General features: G+C 43.1%; 1 long non-coding RNA gene across 1 annotated transcript in view; it reads right to left on the bottom strand.

Annotated features, from left to right (window-relative positions):
* Positions 1-1,888: 1,888 nt before the first annotated feature.
* Positions 1,889-13,519, bottom strand: part of LOC147203058 (uncharacterized) — a 31,593-nt gene continuing 19,962 nt past the window's right edge. The window contains exon 3 of the long non-coding RNA XR_015101356.1: positions 1,889-2,135. This is a non-coding gene — a long non-coding RNA (uncharacterized LOC147203058). The remainder of the gene's footprint in view (positions 2,136-13,519) is intronic.

Raw genomic sequence — 13,519 nt, 5'->3', positions numbered from 1 at the left:
CCAGTTACTTTTTATTTTTTATTTTTTTGTCTCAAATAGAGATTTTAGATTGTCTTATTTTATGTTTTTTAAAAAAAATTTTTTTTAATTTAACCAGTCAGCACCATGCCACCAGTTTTAACGTACCGGTATATAAAATTCATACATTTTTTATTGTTCAATTATTGTTTTTAGCCAAATGGCTAACATCGTTCTTAAAAAATATGAAGATAATCCTGAGGACACTCTCAACCATCGTGACTGCGCAGTAAGGAAGGAAGTGTCACCTTGTCCCAGCAGCAGTTCAGTTATTTGGGAGCCATGCCGCTTCCCCCGCCCCCTCTGCCAGACCGCTGCACCCCGATACGCCACCCGAACGGGCCTGTCTGCCGTGATGTACGCGGCGGCTATGCTATCTCGCACCGCAGAGCCCGGCGCGATTGTTCTTGATATTTTTTATGACGGAACCCTCAATCATAAACGGAGATTAGCGATTAGCTATCGCGAACTTGGTCGCGCATTAGCATGGTGCAGAATAGCATCAACATGTTATTATGGAAATGCTAACATCTGCTAACCTGCAAGTGCGCGTTCAAATGACCTCTCGGACGTCTTTCTGCTGTCTTCTGCTACCTCCCGGGTACATCAGATGCCACTTTACTACTTCCTGTGTCCTATGAACTCCCAGTAATACCTTCTGCTAGCTCATGTTGTCCAATCCCTACTAATAGTTTCTAATACCTGCTAAACTACCTTCTAGTTTTCTGCTTCCCACTGCCTTCTGGTATCTTATACTAATCGCGAATACACTCTACTACCTTCTTCTTCCTCCAACAACCTCGTACAACTCCCAACTACCTTCTACTATCTCCTCATATTGTCTACTACCTTCTAATTGCTTCTAGTACCTACCAATTCCTTCTACGTGCTACTGTCCTGCTTGCTAACATACAACTAGCTACAGTGCCAGGCTAATACCTCAACTACTTACCTCTAACTCGCATTTACTACCAAATAATATCTTCTGGTACTTCCTATTACCTTCTGGTACTACATACTACCTTCTAACGCAGTGGTAGGCAAACTACGGCCCGCGGGCCGAATCCGGCCCGTTGGTCTTTTTAATCCGGCCCGCCGAAGGTTGGTCCACAATTAAGGTTCGATGTGAATGATTGCATTCATTTCAATTGGACTTGTAATGACAGGCATTACACCGCCAGGTGGCGCATTGACTTGAAGTTGCAGAACACGGGGGGGCGGGGCAATCTTTTCGACCACCTAGTACCTCTGTATTGCTCTACTTCTACTGGTCTGATCACAACCCACCTGCAGCGATGCACAGGCTAAAATAGGTCATCAACAACACTTTTGTCATTTAAAAAAAGTATATTAATACCGTACTTTCATGCTTTTGTTCTGTTGATGTTTGATATGGACTGTCAACAAATGCAGTTTTTTTTAATGTACCATAGCTCGTGCTGACTTGGCCCTTCTGTCAAATTTTAAAAGTCAATGCGGCCCCCGAGCCAAAAAGTTTGCCCACCCCTGTTCTAACACTTACCAACTTTTAGTATGATCAACAGTACTGTATTCTCATGTCTCCTACTATCTTCTCTTCCTCCCCGTTAACACCTCAATCCATCTTTTAGTAATTGTTACGCCCCCGTACGACCTCCTGCTGCTTTCTACTTCGATACAATGTTTGATTTACATGTTAGTTCAACGGTAATTTTCAACTTGGCGAGACAAATAAAGAGCTTGAAGCACGCACGCTTTACTTCTTAATTTGTTAAAATGTCATGTTTCAATAAGTTTAAATGCATTTTGTAGGGTTTAGAAAGGTACACTCACCTATTTCGGGTGGGTTTGTAACTAGGATGAACGGGGGGGGGGGGGGGGGGGGGGGGGGTTGGCGGGGGGCAATGCACGAGACAGATGGGTGCCACAAAATGACCAAGGCTTCATCCGTTTGGGTTTGAAGCATCCATTTTGAGTCAACTCTCTGTGTGCGCTTTTCGCAAGCAAAAGGCCGCAGCTCGTCCTGGGGGCGTCCGTGCAAAGCGCTGTCGACAGCAGCGTGAGGTGCGAGGACAGCGGCGGCCACATTGGATCACGTCAGCGCTGGCGGTCGCTCGCCATCGCCCACCGCGGCTTCCCTGTCACCAATCACACACACACACACACACACACACACACACACACACACACACACACACACACACGTGCGCGCACGCAGCACTACCACGTCAATGTTGCTTAACTAATGTCATTAATGACTTCATTAACATTTCCATAATCTATTTTAATAAATCCGAGGCGGCGTTAATGAGCACTGGGAGGAGCTGCAGGCGATGGCAGCGTATGGAAATTCAAAGAGCAGCCTGACTCATGTCATGTGACTGATGTCATATGACTGGCGGGTACGTGCCCAATAACGGGGCCGTTCTTGCGTTAGCTCTCATTGTTGTTGTTCAGGTGTTCCGAAAAGAAAGATAATCACTGGAGAGTAGGAGATGAGAGACCAACATAAAAACACAGAAACTGTTTTGCAAATCACTTCCTATTCACTACATAGTGCCCTATCGAAACCATTTCAGAATGATTTTATGGACTGGTATTCCCGTGGTGGCAGAATAAACACTGGCTTGCGCCGACCTGAACTGAAACGATGACAAAAATGTTGTTTGGGGTTACGCCGCCAGATATGCAAAACGGTGTTCCATAATCAGGAAAACGGAGACCAACTATTGCTCAATGAAGAGTCCAGTCTTGGGACGGTGAGGTCCAATGGTGTCTCATGACTGGTGTGGTAAAAGGTCCTTATTAGGAGAGGTGGACTTCACAGACTCAGCCCCCACCCCCCTCCCACCCCCACCCCACCGCCTCCCTGCGGCACGGGTGCCAGCGTCCTGCTGCCCCTTGTCAAGGGTGTCAGGCCGCATCCAACTCACCCCTGGGGGGAAGGTGGAGCAAGACCCCTACCCCTATTTGATATGTCCCTGACAGACCACATCAGGGTAGACCAACAGGCAGCGGAACGGTACTTCTGCCCAGTGCTTTAAGTGGACAAAAATAAGTGCCAGTACTCCCTTTATTTGACTGTTGCCAGGTAAAATGTCAAATGTCCAACCGCATTTGAATGCAACTCAAGTGTCGTGCACATCGGGAGACGTCAATGCTTCCAGTAGCTGCGAACGCTGGCGACTTGCAGTATCATACCATGGTGGCGTGATTAACTTGCGGTTTTCTCGCGTCCAAAAGAAGCGAGTGAATATGATTTTGGGATGGCGGTGTTTTGATGTTGGTTGGCTGCAGCTGTGGAATGCCACTAAAGCTCTGGTAAGTCAAATTGTCGAGGAGGTACAGTAAGTGACAGCACCACGTGGGCCAACTTCACAATAAAAGTATTGGCATCATTTGGTGAGCTTTTATTTTGAAGTTAGCCTTTGCGTTGGCGGCGTATTATGATTTGAGTAGCTTCTTTCCTTATCGAAACGACCGTGCACTGCGCAAAAGCAAAGTACACAGTTTTCGAAGGCAGAAAAAAAACTACCCATGATGACTTAATACGAGTCAGAACCAGCGTGAGTACGTATATCGTACGTTTGTTGGTAGCGTCGTAACAAGAAGTCAGGGTTAAAAATGCAGTGCTGTTAATTACAGGCAGGTGTTTTATGACTGTGACCTTTATGCGCTAAACTAATCAATCAATACGGGAGGGAGGCGGCCTATCGGGAATATTTACATATGCAGATTCCCAAAGTAGGCCACGGTTTATCCCCACACCATCATTATTAATATCTGGACAGTCAACCCAAATACATTTTCTGCATATTTTTGCACAACCTGCACGTTATTAATTAGCCAGTGCTGCGGTGGAATTGACTCGGCCATGTTTGACCCACATGACTGGACGCAAAAATAATCATCATTCATTCTTTAATTACGCAGATACTGTACATAAAAGTAAGCTAACAGCTAGTTTTAGCGTTCACCATCATTTTTGTTTATGTGTTTGCGAGCTGGCTACTACCTTCTAGTACAAACTAAATTGCCAGTCCAATTGTTGCCTTCAATGTTTTTCCTTTCAAACGGTTTCACCGTTCGCATCTCAACGAGAATCTGCTCCTACGTTCGCATTAATGTTTGCTAACACCGCAAAGAAAGTCCACTGAGCAGTGCACTAAATGCTAACGACAAAGTCTATCAACTATCGCGCCGGGGGGACTTGATCGTACTTCATCACATCACTAAAAGACAATTGATGGCTAATTAGGCTCCCGATGCTAACATCGGAGCGGATGTCGAGAAATCAAAGGCACAACGCCGTGTGTTGCTTCCTGAGTTTTGCTTGCTTCGTTTGTTCCTTTGTTAGTTACTTCATAGATCATTTATTAGTCACTTTGTTTGCTCGTTATTTTTACTTTCAGAAAAGTTCATTTGTTGCGCTTGTGAGTTAGGTTGTTTATTTCGTTCTTTTGTTCCTTCATTACTTTTACATTATTACCTATTACTAGTGTCGGGCCGAAACCTCATAATTTGGTCAATTTTACATTTTTTACAGAAATCTTCCCTTGAAATGTGCCCCTTGTACAGGGTCAGAGGGGTTAGTCAGTCGCCACGGAGGAAAACGTGTGATTCAAGCGTCCGCTGCAATGTGCTTTAAACAGATAGAGGTTCGAGTGTTGCAGCTGCGCATTCCTACTCGTGACACTCAAGACTTGCTGGTGCATGAGCCACTCGACTAAAAACCACCTGCATCGCAGCGGCTACTACGCAAGCTCACTTTTTCCGGACGTGTCCTGACAAGAGAGAAAGTCATCGTGTTTGTTTGATTGAAAACTTTAAACCATGTTTGCTTTGGCAGAGGAACACAAAAAGTTTTGTCTGGCCTGCGGGTGCAACAAATGCGGTCATAAATCAAAAGGTTTGGAGGAAATCTAAGCTCTGTGGGCCGAGGAGAGCATTTGCCAGCATCCGATTTTGAAAAATTTAAACACAAAACATCAAAGCAACAGTTCTAACTCTTCCCACTGTCACATTTTGGGTGATCAAAAATTTTATTACCAATCGGCGTTCCCGGTATTGTACATCAAATATGACATAATTTAACGATTGACTAACTGACCAACCAAGCCTGCCCCGCACAATTTCACCCGCTCCCTCACACAGAATAAGATATCTAAGGAACTCATGAAAGAAATGAATCACAAACATAACACAAACTCTACAAACTTATATTTAAGGGGGGAAAAATATGAACACATTTTCCAAAGTTTGATGTATTTTATTTTTGTTTGGTTTTCCAGAGTCCCTGAACCTAACTAGCTAACTCATGAAAAAACAACAACAAAAATATTAACATAAAAAGTACAGCGGTGAAAAAAAAAGAATCAACCATGTTTTTTTTTTGTTAGCTTCCGTTGCTGTCAAAGCTCCACTGACTTAAAAAAATGAAAGTGTCAGTGATTAAACAAGCCCGAAAACTGTATTGTTTTAAAAAGCTTGTGTCCGCCTCTCTGCTAGCTTACCGACATTTTTCATCATTTGAGCGGAGTGCTGAGCAAACAGTAATGTGTGATTGAGACTTTCAGTTCGGAGTCCTGACAAAGTCTCACCACAAAAATAAATCACAAGGCTGGGACTCACATCAGATCCACTTTTTTTTTTTCTTCAACTTTTTGAGGCCACCACTCATCATCGACATTCCTTATCGTTATCATCACCATCACGGCAGCCGCCCACGTCCACGTAATTTAAATACTCGTAATGTGCAACGACGTGATGGCTGACGTTTTATCGTGAAAGGTTCAATCAGGATCTTGCCGATATGCATTGTAACTATCGCAATCAAACCCCCTGACATCAGAGTCACATCTTAATTGACCAAAACCGCATGATTCACTCTGCTCCCCCCCCCCCCCACCCCCACACACACCCTTATGTTAGCCCTGCTTCTCAATCCTTTAAGTTCGTGATTAAGGTAGGGTACATTTTGTAAAAATTGTAACTTAGTTAGGATGTCCGCACACATAAAGACAATCAGGCCATTTTTCTCCCAATTTTGCTCTTAAATCCTTATGTGTGCCTAACGTATAGTTAGTGTGAATGTTTGTTCATTTGTTAGCTGGCTAACTATGTGATAAGAAATATCCTTTCAACTTTTAGGCTCCTTTCTTGATCACTGGAGGAAGAACTTGTTATTTTTTACTAGGTAGCTGCCACTTGTTAAGCATCGTGCGCCAATGAAACATTTCTACAGGCTTTTCGGTTGACGATGAACAAGAAGTCAATATTTAGCATTAGCATAACAATGGCATATTCACATGACACTGTTAATTCGCTGATGAGCATCACAAGGTTCCAAATCAATGATTAGCACAAATGATGCGAATGTTGTTTCTCCCCGCAGTTATTTATGACGCATTACGGTGATAATGGTGATGCTAGTGATGCGTTTTAGCCTAATGAGCCACGGCGGTGGTAATTTAGCGGTGGCGAGATTGATACATGTCTTGTGTTTGCCAGGATTTTACCGGCCACCGCTAAAACTAGCGCAACCATGCGGGGAGGAACTACATTTGTTTCATCGCTCCTTGAGCCTTCACACCACTGAGACGAATGGATACCAAGCCTCACTTTAGCAGCATAATGTTAGCATTAGCTAACACAAGCACCAGAGCATTCATTATATTACATTTACATTATTTTACATTAACTTAAAATGGAAAAACTTGTGCTTGTTGATTATTTTTTAGGTAAACCACATTACAGTAGTGAAGTCAGTAATTCCCCCTTAACATTTCCATCAGTATATTCTATTTGCATGTTATGATCTTAATATATTCTGCTTTACTTTGTCTTGGGAGGAGAGATAAAGTGCATATGGGAGCCAAACCCCAAACAGTTGTTGTGCGTTAATTCCCTGGTAAAGCATCTAAATCACGTTCAGATGGGAACAACTTTAAAGGTCAGTCAGCAGATGCTTCGTGGTGGTCTGTCAAGAGCTAAAGCAAAACAGCAAGATGACAAGAAGATTTAGCAAGCTTTAGACTGTTAGCATGAATGTGATAGCCTTAGCCACTAACACTACCTGGCTAGGGATACAGTGTTACCAACAAAAGAGTATTTTGTGGATTTTAAATGTTTTTATGTATATTTGCGCTAAAGCCACATCATGCATGGCAGCTAACCATTGCTGCTAACGACTACCTAGCCAGCTGGCCCGTCTATTATTGATTTCACACTTTTGTAACAAATTAGAACCTGTCGGGAGAATAAGCTGCTCCATTAAGTAGCAGCCGAAGAACAACTCTCTTTTCCGCCGCCAAATTGCAAGTTGCACTTAAATCAGGCTATCGTAGCTCCAAGCAATCATGTAGAACAAAGCATAAAATTGTATTGACGCTAATGAATAATTGCGTGTTGAGTTAATTGCATGCAACAAGACTCAAATAACCTTACCAGTAATGGTATTCTTAGCAGGACATTGTAAACGCTGACACACAGATAATGTTTATTTAGCCAGCCCGAGTGGATGTAGTCATATTGAGGCTTTTGTTTTTTTGGGGTTTTTTTTTAACATGGTCATTTCACTCCCTTGAAGTGGTTTGAGAATGGAGACAATTTTTTGTTGCTCGCCAGGAAATTAAAGGTCAGCGCGCACCGCTATCAGGACGTGCTAACCGCTACGCTAGCACACCGAGAGCACAGAGGTCACCCGTCGCTTGACTGAGATGGGTTAATCTTTATTTATGTCCACGGCTGACTTTTGTTTTTGGTCCCAAATTGCTAAATTAAGCCAGATAACCGTAGGCTATGAATAAAGCTTTGTGGTTACGCACATATCAATTCAGATAAATCATCAGGCTCACCTGTCTGCTCCAGTTATCTTTAAAATACTGTAAGCTCTAAATGACTATATTATCTTACTTCGTCCAAAAACGATTAACAGTGATCAATGTAAAATCATAAGAGGCATGACAAAGTCTCAAGAACCGAAACACGAAATTGAACACAAAGTGTTTTTTGCATTGAAGAAACCATTTTGGGATACATTTTTAAAGTTAGGAAAATTAGACAACAAAACGAATTTTTGCACTCAAGATAAAATTTGGTGGACGTTTATCATAGCAGGATGCACAAAGAACTCTCAAGTATGAAATTAAACGGAAAGACAGTCATCCATTCATCCATCCATTTCCTGACGCTGATTCAGGGTCGACTCGCGGGGGTAACAGCTTTCGGAGGGAAGCCCAGACTTCTTTCTACCCAGCCACTTCTTCCAGCCCGTCCCGGGGGAACCCAAGGTGTTCCTAGGTCCACCGGGAGACATAATCTCTCCAACGTGTCCTGGGTTGTCCTCGGGGCCTCCTGCCGGTGGGACAGGCATCCTAATCATATACCCGAGCCACCTCATCTGGCTCCTCTCGACATGGAGATCCATCGGTAAACCGTGGGCTTCGCCTTTTGGCTCAGTTCCTTCACCATGACTGACCGAAACAACATTCGCATCACAACAAACACTGCACCGATTCGCCTGTTGATCTCCTGCTCCATCGGCCCCAAGGTACTTCAACTCTACCATTTGGGGTAAGATCCCATCCCCGACCCGGAGAGAGCACTCCACCCTTTACTGACTGCGGACCATTGTTTCAGATTGTCTTTCAGACATTTTTTAATGAATTCCAGGGCTTTAAAGTTAGAAAAAACATTCACTCGGTTCGACTGATCAACATGAAATTGGTTGGGCATTTCTAGATGAACAAAGCACTTTCAAGAACCCATTTGGGGTGAACCGACGAACTCCTGTGAGGGAACACGGCCGAATGAAGCCTGTTTCTTCATGACAATCGAAGCTCGTCTTGGCAAATTTCGGTGTTATTTTTCCACAGTAATAATGACATTCATTAGAATAAGGGGCACAAATGGACATATCAATTGTCCTGCGAGCGTGTTTCAAGCACAGACAAAAAAAAAAAAAAAATGAAAAAAGAAACAAAGTGTGCTTTTGCTAATGTGCGTCACTGCTGCGAAGAGTCTCGCGCACATTGAGGGATCAAAGCATCGGGGCGGCAATTACTGTTCATTTGCAGCTTGACGCTCATCAGCGGCCACAAAAGGAAAGGAGATAATAAGCATATGAAATATCAAAGGAGAGAGCAGAAATCCAAATAAAAGGAGACATAATTAGCCCGTATAATAGAAATAATCACCCTCACATGGATTTGAAAAATAGAAAAGTGGTACTCTGGAAAAAGAAAAAAACATATATCTATATATCTATATCTATATAGATATATAGATATAGATATATATACACACACACAAAACACACCACACACTGTCAATTAGCAGACATTCATCGTGACAAAAATGTTATATGTAAGTAAAGAGCGCTGATTTTTTTAAAGTAAGCATGTGGAAGTGGACTGAGACATTTTAAGGAGTCAACTCGCGGTGCGTCTTTTAGGAGTCGGTCAATTCCAGGGTCACACTCGGGCCATAAAAGCCCAATGGACTATATGCGCGCATCAGTTCCGCATTTGGGCTACGAAGACGTGCTAACTTCAAACGCGCCATCCGCTGAAATAAGTGAAGTTGCCATAAATGACCTATGACCTTACGATTTGCGCCAGTTATCCAAGTGTCAGCGAAGCGATCAAAGCATCAAATCTCATTTCATGAATCCATTTGCCTTATCGCAGTACACGCAGGCCCGTGTGAAATTCGACTAGCATGTCTCCTTTTGACACGCGCAACCCAACACTGTTGAGAGGGCACAGAAACAACCAACAAATAAAATACAAACACTTAATGGTCATGCTCTGTGGTGCAGAAAAACACATTTGAGCTGACATAAGACAACACCTCTTCTGACTAACAAGTCCGACATGTGTTGTTGTGCTAAACATGAACCGCCTTCTGTTCTCAAACATACAATTGCTGCCAACGCACAAGGTCCTCTGACTCTAATGAGCATGACATTGGCTTTGACGCCTTAACTTGGTAAATCGTGCTATTTGGTTTCATAAAATTAACAACGTGCCAAGGTGGCGCTAACTGCGCTAGCTGAAAGCTGTTTTCATTTACCCCTCCCCACTCCCCCCCCCCCGCCCCCCATCTGCCCCCGCTGGTTGGAAAATAGAATCCGGCCTTTACATGTATGACGACATAACAACTTGATATGGAGAAAAACAATCAGTCCTAATAATTCATCTATAAACAAATGTGCGGATTAGCGTTTTTCTATCCTTCTACGAACTCTGCCTTTTTTGCTAATGAGCGCGCATTTGCGTGGAATGAGGCTTGTAAAAGTTGGCCTTGGCGCTGTTTTCTGTGAAATACGGCTTCCATCACAGCAATCAGCGCCGGCCTAATTGTTGTTGTTGGCGCTTCTCAAGGAGAGCAGACCAATTAAGTCGTTTAAAACGCCAATTAGCTCGCACATGTCCACCAGCTCACAAGAAAATATGTTCCCTGATGAATGAGCGTACTTATATAGCTGACATTTTGAAAAGTTCATGAAACTTGGTAGATGTGTCGATCACAACTACATCAACAAAAACCACAACAGAAAAACAGACTCATTAAGTCACACCTGAAAAGTCACAGTAAGTCGGCCATTTTGAGACCAAGTAGCAATTTCGGGTCATTTTCGGCCAGTTGCACCTCGACAATTTAGAAAATTCAGCCTTCAAAGACAGTTTTAATGAGCAACATGAAATATGACCAGTATGTCGATTCTGAGTAGACCCACAAAAAACAAAACCCCCTCAACAAATAAAAAAGTAATTCTGGCTTATTGGTGTGATTGGCCAGTTTAGGATCATTTTTGTCATTCCAAAACATCGTTCCAAGGCCATCCTAGCGATTGTCTGATTGCTTCCCAATTGAAAATACGCTTACCAAACAGACGGACAATTGAAAATGAACATGTTTACTTTTGGTCACCGTGCGTGAGTGAGCAGAGCATGGCGGCAATTTGCTGACTATCCTTAGCGTTGCGTGACTGGGCTTCCGTTTGGCCGGTCGGTAACGCTGCAAAAAGATCTGCCGATGCGGCAGATATCGCCGTCGGCGTGACGAGCGGGCGTCTGATGTACGGCCACGTTTGCGGGTAATAAGAGCGTCTCCACGCCTCCTGCTGATTTAGATCAAGGTCATTAACGTTGACGTTTCAGGAGGAGGAAGAGGAAGCGGCGATTGGGACATTAATCCTGCACAAAATGTTATCAGCCTGTCGACGGGACCAGCCTATAAATAAATAAATAAATGGGAAATGCGGCGCGTGGCGGTGGGCCGACACTATCTGGCACAACTTTTCACAGCGGCGACACGCGCGCTGCTCAACAAGTCATAATTCTTACCAGGCAACATCTGCTTATAGACGCCTCCAACAAAACACACTCGCACAAACCAAAAAATTCTGATAGGACCAACTGGCATTCATTTCTCAAAACTGGGCGGGTTCCTCCGCCGACATCACGTAAAAGAAGAATGACATATGCTCGGAAAAAAGATATATAACAATATAACAATTAAGTGTAGCTTCAGCTTTTACTTCAACTTCCATTTGTGTCTGATACTTGTTGCTGTATTTTGACCATGTGAATTGAGTGAAGCCTTCACGCGTTCCTCATCAAGGATGCATCGACCCCCTTCCCCCGTCCTACCCGCAAATCAGATGAAGTGAATTTTAATACACTCTTAATTTGACCACGAGATCATCATTAGCTTTTGATAGCGCAGCGTTGCCATCTGGCAAATGCTAACGCAGGCCAGCAGATATGAATTCCTAATGAAGGCGTTTGACTGGCTGGTAGCTTGTCATAAAAACGGGAGCGCGGGATGCAACGATTAGTGACCAGGCAAAAGCCGAAAACTAGCTACATAGCTAGCTAGCTAGTTCTCGGCTAGCTAGATAGCTAGCTAGATAGCTAGATAGATAGATAGATAGATAGATAGATATACACACAAAGTAAGTTGTCGATAAAACATTGTAGGTAAAAATATTTTAAATTTTTTGTTAGTAGACAAACATTTGCGAAAAAAAAATGTTGATCTGTTTTCACAAAAGATAATTTTTTTTCTAGATTTTTATGTTTGAGGGGGCTTAAGTAACATTTGTTATTTATATTACATGACTCATTGAAGAAAAAATTTCTGTTTGCAAGAAATAGAGAAAACAAGTCGCTTTTGTGGGGAAAAAAAGGCTTCTTTTTTTTAAATAAAAAGGTATTTCTTCTGAATAGAAGTCGGGTTTTTCTCTCTCACACACACACACACACACACACAAAGGAGAGAGAGAGGAAAAAAAAAATCAGATTGACGTCTTGATGGCCCTTCCGGATCACACACGGTGGCCATTTTGCACATAAGCATCACACAAAGGGAGATGTCGGAAGATTACGCCGATGAAATGGTCACATTTATTATCTCCGCGGTGGGATATTCCAATTCCTCAGAGTTCTTCCTCCTCAGAAAGGATTAAATCAGATAGTGCTTCCATTTCCATTTTTATTCAGTCGCCAGGCTGACGTTGGCGTGCTTTTAATCAGTGCACCATGAAGACAAAGGCGAGGTCAGCGCTTACCACTCGCACTCTGTCACGTTAAAACGGACGGATCAGTTTTACATCCCCGGATTAGACGGAAGCCTCTGAAAAAGTACAGCGCCTCACCTGAGTCGATGTCCCCCCCCCCCCCCCCCCGTTTAAAAAAAAAAATCAAGTGCTTTTTTTTTTTTTTTAGAAAGAAAAAATTTTTTTTCATTATTTGATTAGTTTTTCCCCTTTATTTTTTTATTATATATTTATACTTTTGGGGAGGAAAGACTGAGTGGTTTTAATTTTAAGAAAAAAGACATTTTAATAAATGCATAAAATCTTGGAAAATCAAATATTAAAAAATTCTTGAAATTTAAAAACAAAACAAAACAAGGAAATGCATTTTTTCTTCTTTTAGACCCATAAAACTTTGTCGTGCTTTTTAAATAGGACTGGAAAAAAGGTTTTCATCCTCACGAGGGTCACGGTGGCGTTCTGGAGCCTATCCCAGCTGTCTTCGGTCGATAGGCGGGGTACGCCCTCAACTGGTCGCCAGCCAGTCGCAGGGCACATATCGACAAACAACCATTCGCGTTCACTGTGAGGCGGACATGCTCATCGGTGCCAATCACCCTGCTGCCAAAATCTGATTTGATTCCAAGAAATGTATTTCGAAAGCTTTCACATGAAAGATGAATATATGACATAAGCGAGGACTCACTGAGTAAGAAGCAAAGTTTTCGGAGCTTCAGATGCGGCTTTGAACATCATCCCCCCCCCCCCCGCCCCCCATTAGACGGCAAGGCTTCTTTATCCTCTCTCGCGGTAAACGATATGGCGGGGTAGCGTTAACCTTTAGCGGCGGAGAGCCTCCATTAAAGAGAGTAAATAATCTTCTGGACTGGCCTTTATCCTCGACGAGCGCGCTAATTAAACGGAGCGTCCGTACGGCGCTAATGAAATGCTTAAGAGGTGCAAGAACGCTCCGCCAAT

Source organism: Hippocampus guttulatus, chromosome 7, assembly GCF_054856545.1.
Source record: "Hippocampus guttulatus isolate MCC_2025c chromosome 7, RoL_Hgut_1.0, whole genome shotgun sequence".
NCBI classification, from domain to species: domain Eukaryota; kingdom Metazoa; phylum Chordata; class Actinopteri; order Syngnathiformes; family Syngnathidae; genus Hippocampus; species Hippocampus guttulatus.
This window is presented reverse-complemented; position numbering and strand designations above follow the sequence as displayed.